Source organism: Clavelina lepadiformis, chromosome 7, assembly GCF_947623445.1.
Source record: "Clavelina lepadiformis chromosome 7, kaClaLepa1.1, whole genome shotgun sequence".
Taxonomy (NCBI): Eukaryota; Metazoa; Chordata; class Ascidiacea; order Aplousobranchia; family Clavelinidae; genus Clavelina; species Clavelina lepadiformis.
The window spans coordinates 10,733,255-10,740,331 of record NC_135246.1 but is presented as its reverse complement, the minus strand read 5'-3'; positions in this window follow the sequence as shown (position 1 = coordinate 10,740,331).

Sequence of the window (7,077 nt, the reverse complement as noted above, 5' to 3'; positions counted from 1 at the left end):
ATCACGGCATTCTAACTTTTCAATCTATATAGATAGCCGACGGCTGCAATTATTATTGGTGATATTTTCCAGCTAGAACGGTTTGAAGCGGGGTGGTCTGAGTAAACATACTGCTACATTGGTCAATAGAGCGAAATAGGCTGCTTTAACTGCAAAAGTTGGTACTATAGTGTGTGATTCCTTAGTTATAACCTATAAGCCAGTGTTGGCAAGCAAGCCCAAATTCCACAGTAGGTAGAAACTGAAACAATTGGCAAGGGAAATCTTTATTTGAGAATGCTATAGGCACAACACTATATTACAAAAAAAGCAACGATATTGTAAAGATATAGCCTATATATTAACGGTTTCTTATGTGTAGATTAGAGCAAAGAAAATTTGTTGACAATATTTAACTGGGTTGACCTGCAAATTTATATAAAATGCACTCGACCAATTACAATGAAAGAGACTCTTGGTATTAGTATGTCACCCAGAATTGCTTATAGGTTAGACATCGATCTTGATGGACTTAGCGGAGCACTTTTTTGCAAACGGTCTATTTTGTGGCAAAACATCAAGATAACAACAATACCAAACGACGGGCGAAAAGAACCGTTTAAAGCTCTATATGCATATATACCCGTACAGATATGTTTTGCTTGTTATCGCCACCGCAATACAGTAACTTATTGGATGTATTTTAAAACCACAAAACAGGTATTTTCCGGTTAACGGGCATATATACCATCACAAACAATGTAGCTACGTACAACAATGCATACAAGCACAGAAGCTTAGCAATTTAATCTTTATCCGATAACCAATCCATGAAGATCATATCTATTGTATTTACTTGATAAAAAAAAAATCTAGCTAGATGTAGCTATTGATTTGCAAACAGCGTTTACTAATCTACCGTTTTACGCAACACTTCTTGCAGCATGCAATAAACAGACCACTGACCTGAATTATATAGTTAAACCTATATACAAACAGTTAAAATTTATGATTTGCTTGCATTTCGATTGTATTCAAGTGAACTTAGCACTTATTTAAAGGTTACTTATTCGCTATTGCCAATAGGGGTGACCTTTGAACAGCATAGTTATCAAAAAAACAAACAAAAAAGTAACTGCTTTTTCCACAAAAATTTTGACGACGTTTTTTTAATAATCTGAAAGATTAAAGTTTGACACCGTTGCTTTTAATCGCAAATAATAAAAAATTAGATTTCAATGGGTCATCTGAGTCAGCGTTTAAAGTTTTGAGCTAACTTTTATATACTTTCGTGAAAACAGCTTTGTAGCCTCTTTATTATGCTTTTACTTAAAGTTAGAATTTGTGTGTTTTGGAAACGCATAGACTTTATATTTTACTATGTTACTCTTAACTTTTCACTTTATGAAAGACTAGAAAGAGATATATGTTATTATAGACATAAAGTTAATGAGTCTTTTCTTTGTAGTTTGTACCTGTAGTGCGCACTCTCACAAATATTTTTGGGATTAGTGAAATGTTTTTAATTGCCGCTAGGTGGGGATAACGTTTTGGTATCGAAGTTCCTAAAACCTTTAGTAACGATAACGATAAGATACATGTTTTGTAACCAGTGTTATGCAAACACACCTAGATTTTTTAAGTCAAAAGGCATTTTTAACATACATTAAACCAATACAAAACTCAAGGTTTCTTTAAGACGACATCAAACAATTAAAAAGAAACATAATGCCGCAAAAAGTCAACAACTTTATATTAACAAGCACCAGAGCAAAAACCCAAGGTAGGCTATGATACAGCAGTAGTGGCAAATTCAAATTAGTGGCAAAATTTTACGGGAAACGAAATAAATGTAAAAATTAAGTAGCAAAAAAGTGATCAACGGTTACAAAATCGATTATTTAGTTAGACCGATTAAGCTTACATGTAGACCTAAAACTTGGTAAGCCATAGTTTCAAAGTTGGAACTTTTGGAACAGGACAAGTTTGGAGGTACAAAAGTGGTACAAATTTTCCGTTTGTTGCGTCTAAATCTGATCTATACTTTTTTAAGTGCAAAAAATCTCTTTACACCGATGAACTGTATAATACGCTGTAATAATACGGTTGTAATACGAGATTGCAATTTTGATGTTTCGGTCTCAAAAGTTCTCTTTATGTCAGTGATACTTGCTATATCTTTGAGCAAACTTGATTTTGTCGGGGTTGGTAACCAAAAACCTTATTAGTCAATGGCAATTTTGTGTTTCTAAATTGTTTTATCTATAGAATAGAGTCTATTCTATTCAATAGACAGTTGTAAACCTATACGTTGGACACTGTTATATATAACAGTGTAGCCTATATTGTACCATGATATATTGTGTCATTCTATTCACAATATTTCAAACCGTTGTGCAATCTGGTATATCTGCCTTGCGTGAGGAAAAAAGGCAGTCATTTGTTGAAACATTACATAAACGACGGTCTCACTACATGGCAGTTGAAGGAAAAGTAAGCTGCAGTAGCTAACTGCATGTTACGCAACTAGTGATTCAATTTAGGATGAAAGACATGTATAGTTTAAACGACAGTTATTGATAAGAAATTAATAAACTATGTTATTGTCATGGTTCCCCTACAAGTGTTTGAGAAACCCTTTATGATATATAGTTCTACGATGCACTTAAAATAGCCCGACGTCAGGATGTTTATATTGTCCAAAAAGGCCCACCGGGTTTTACCCAAGGTAATTTTGTGGAGAATTGTATATCTGCCTGTGCTTAAACTCTATAGTTCGAGCAAGTCACTGCTACAAAATGCGATGAATACTCCAACCATGAATTGCTGATGGAACCCTGAAGAAAACTGGGGTTCCTTTTACCAACGCCCCGTGCTTACGTATTTTTCCACAGAATCGACTAACTCACAAAAACAAAATTTACTTAAAAAGAACTTAAAGTGATTATTAATTGAATATACAAAATTTGTATTTCAGGACTTCAAACTTAGTGGAAATATAAAATTAAAACGGCACTTCAATTGAAAGTTAAGTATGACAAACCTATAGGTTCTATATTTCTATACTGGGCAAAGCGCAAAAAGCTCAGTCGTTTTTTGTATTCAACTACGTAATTCCCCTGAAGTTTAAGATAGCGTTTACACTCACTAAACTGATGATGTTGCTAATGTCGTCTTGGATAATAATTCGTAAAACGTCTGATTCTTCTTTGTATATGAGATTAGCTTATGCAGGCACAATACTTACGCTCAACAAACACAAAATACTTTAGTGTTTACATTTTGGTTTTCATGTGGACTACCTCTAGTTTGTTCCTTCTGTAGGATAACCTAATGCTTTATTTCCTGATACAATACATACCGCTTATATTTCACGTCTTCGCCTTGTTGACTTTAATACACGTTATCAGCCTTTTCCTTTTTTCTTTTTCTGCGGTATATGCGATGGGTTAAAATAATTATTAGTCTTTTTGCAATGAACTCGGTATGTAAAGTTACTGCAGTTAGGACTGTTACTTTCCGCCCACAACTTTCTGTTAGTTACCTACCCCTGCAATGCTCCAACATTTTTTCGTTTTACAGCTTTAATTGAAAGCATCAAATTTTGGTTAAGTTTTTTTAAATTTACAACTACGACAGGAGAAACACACATTTAAGATTAACAAACACCAGCTTGATTCTTGAAAAGTTTAGAAAAAAACGAAGTTAATGATGCTGCTATCCAATTTATCATTATCCAAATCATCAAATCGCTGGATCATTTTGTTATGTTATCGTGCGCAAAATATGAAATATCTTTATTCAGTTAGCATATATGAGCAACAGGGCAGGGCTTAAGTGATGTGGAATCTAATAGAGAATACTTTCAGTGTGATGCAGAAAACCTGAAAGATACATAAAATTTAATATAAGACTGCGCTGTACATTCTATTACAATTTTTTCTACTTTCTATACACGCATTGATGTATTAATCCAGACATAGCGCTCAGCCTATATAGTTGGTTTAATATTTTTTTGTGAGGTGGTCGAGTTTCATTATTCAGTTGAAGAACACATGGCATTCGCTTAGTAAAGAACGAAGAAGCTAGTTGGGATGTGTATAGAATGAATAAAAGAACCAAAACAGTAGAAAAAATTTCATTTATTTATGTATTTGAGATAGCTTTTTTTTCGGTTCTAGTGTTACGTGAGCAGTGAATGTAGTCTACTTTTGCAGTTTTCGCTTGGCACGGAGAAATACATTTAGCAGAATAATACCCATGGGTATTCCCCAAGAAATCATAGCTTTGCCCGAGGGTCACAAAGTTGAGCGTTATGATGTGCAAGAAAGCTCACAGTTGGAAGACTTGTACCTGTAGACTGTACGTTACGTGTTCCCTTGAATGTAGACATGCTTCTGTAGTTGACAAGACAATTTTTGGAATAGTGTTATCTATAAGCGGATAGATATAATAGGCCTCCACTGTAAAAATGTTTGTCAACTTCCTCCAAATTATGAGAGATCTATAAACTGGCACAGTATTGCAGTGTTGAATGTAGTCCAAAACTAAACTTTGGCTGACAGCATGAAGAAGCAGGAATTAACCTATTTAACTTTCATGTAACAGTTACAGTGTAATTCCAGGAGACGTTTAAAATTAGCTAATACACCATTGTTATTGACAATTATATAGTAGCCTTCACACAATTTACACAACAAAAATCAAAGCCTTCATTTGATTTAAAATAAATAGGCCTAAATGATAACTGGAGCACTAGTTAAAACACAATTATGATCGCTAAACATAATGAAAACAAAACACTGATTAAATTATCACATAGTTTGGCAGAGGTTCCATAAATTGGGGAATTCCCAGAATCAAAATTTAAATCCCCCTTTGTAAACATTTCTATATCCGACACCATAGGTATTGATACTTAGTAAGCGAAGTTAGTACCAGCTAATTGGAGGGAATAATTATCAAGAAAAACAAAAACTATTCTCAAACTCAAGAAGTTAATAAAGCAGTTTGAATTAGTGGCTCTGCTAATTCAGTACTACACTTTTGATTTTGTTAGTCTATGGTTTGCTATGATAGGCTACATGTTTAGCCTTGCAAGCTTTAGTACATTTTTCCGTCCAAATTTGTGATTTACTGAAATGGTTGCTGCTACCCTTGTAACCATTTGTATCTGCACATTGTTTTTTCACCCAAAGTTTATGGAAAAATATAAAATTAATAAATAAAAATATTGTTTGTGTACCTGTATAACAAACCTGTTGCGACCAAAAACAAAATCCGTTGTTTATATAAACAAAATTTTAAAAGTTATTGTAACTACACATTTTGCAACACAGTGTTACTTGTATCTAATGTGCTTAATATGTTGCAAAAAGGTGAAAAATATGCTTTCTACTAGTCCTAATGTGTATGTTTGTTTCACTTCTTCTTGTTTGACTATTCTACGAGGTTAGCACACTCTTTCACAGTAAATAGTGAAAAATAAACAATACAATTTGCACTTTTTTATGGTTACTTTACTCGGTTTAGCCATAATAGGTGTGTAATAAGTTTTGTTTTGCAGTTGGTTGGCTAACTTACGTTAGTTATAATGCTATACCAGCAACTGTAGTTTACTCGTGAAATAATCACAGTACTGCATTCAATGTATCATTTAGTGTGATGTGTAGAAGTATCTGCAACAAAAATTGTTTAAGTTAGTTTTAATACTTTAAAAATGGAACAATTAATTGTATTTTAGATTTTAGACATAAAGACTATAATAATTTAGTCTATTAAAGCATAATTTACCTTAAATGCAAGTTTAATGAGAAGGTTAAAGTGAGGGGCAAGTCCAAAAACAAACTGGTCTTAAATCAAACAGTAGCTATCAGTAAATAAACCGATAAAAGGATTTGTACTAATATGAAGTGGTTAAGCTGTTATTGCCATAATAAAATCGTAAAAAATACAAATTCATCGCTTGATTATGACAAGGATGACGTTTTTTGTTACAATAATAATACAATTTTATCACAATAAAAGAAACAATAGAGATGACTCAGGTATTTGGTTCAAGTTTGAATGGAATGTTTCTTGTGACAGAGAAGTGAAAAGTAATAGGTATGTACTTAAGTGTATAACAGGAACATTTTGCATTAAACTAGCCTAAACTAGCTTACTTTTGGTGTATTTGTATTGGTTGATGTAAATGCTAACTACAGTACAGTAAGTAATGTACAGTAAGTACAGTACAGTACAGTACAGTCTTGGTTGTTGGCTTTAGCCTTGTCCAGTACTGGTAACTGCGGTAATAACAAGAATGCTTTATATCAGTTCATCCACTGGCACTTGTGACATTCCTATAATAATAATAATAACAACGTTTATATAGCACCCTTATTCAATAAGAGGAATTGCTCTAAAGCGCTTAACAATCACATATAAAATACAGTAATAATCTCATATAAAACAAGAACAGTAACGAATGAAGCATAAACATCAAGAACAGAACTACTATAAGTTATATATTCCTATACTGAAAATAACATTACCTGCTACTAATTACCTACTTATGGAGTCTGGAGACACATTCCAACCAAAATACATTAGCTAGTCTACCATTCCTTATACAAATCCAGTCATCAGGCACACTGTTTATACATTGTGACATCGTAATCATCGCCCTCTTCATTATAATAACACGTCAAATTTGAGATACAATTTTGGCAATAACTGCTTAACCACTACATATTATTAAAAAGCCTTTCACCAGTATGTTTACTGACAACTACTCTTTGATTTAAGGCCAACTTGTTTTTAGACTTGCCCCTCACTTTAAATTGTTAGTTTTCAGCTAAAAGAATGACAAAAATAAAAATTGTTAAACAAAACGTTATATTTTATACATGTCACCTTGAAACCAACATTATGAAAATCAGAAAGTGCAATTAATTATAATAAAAAAATTCTTAGTCCCATGTAGGTTAAGTGTATATAGACGCAACCACACATCTATTGGCTTGTTATGGTATCATAATCATTATTCTCGGACTGTGGAAAGGCTTTGAAAGATTTAAACTTGGCAATGATTCATCACCGCTTAAGCTCTGGTTA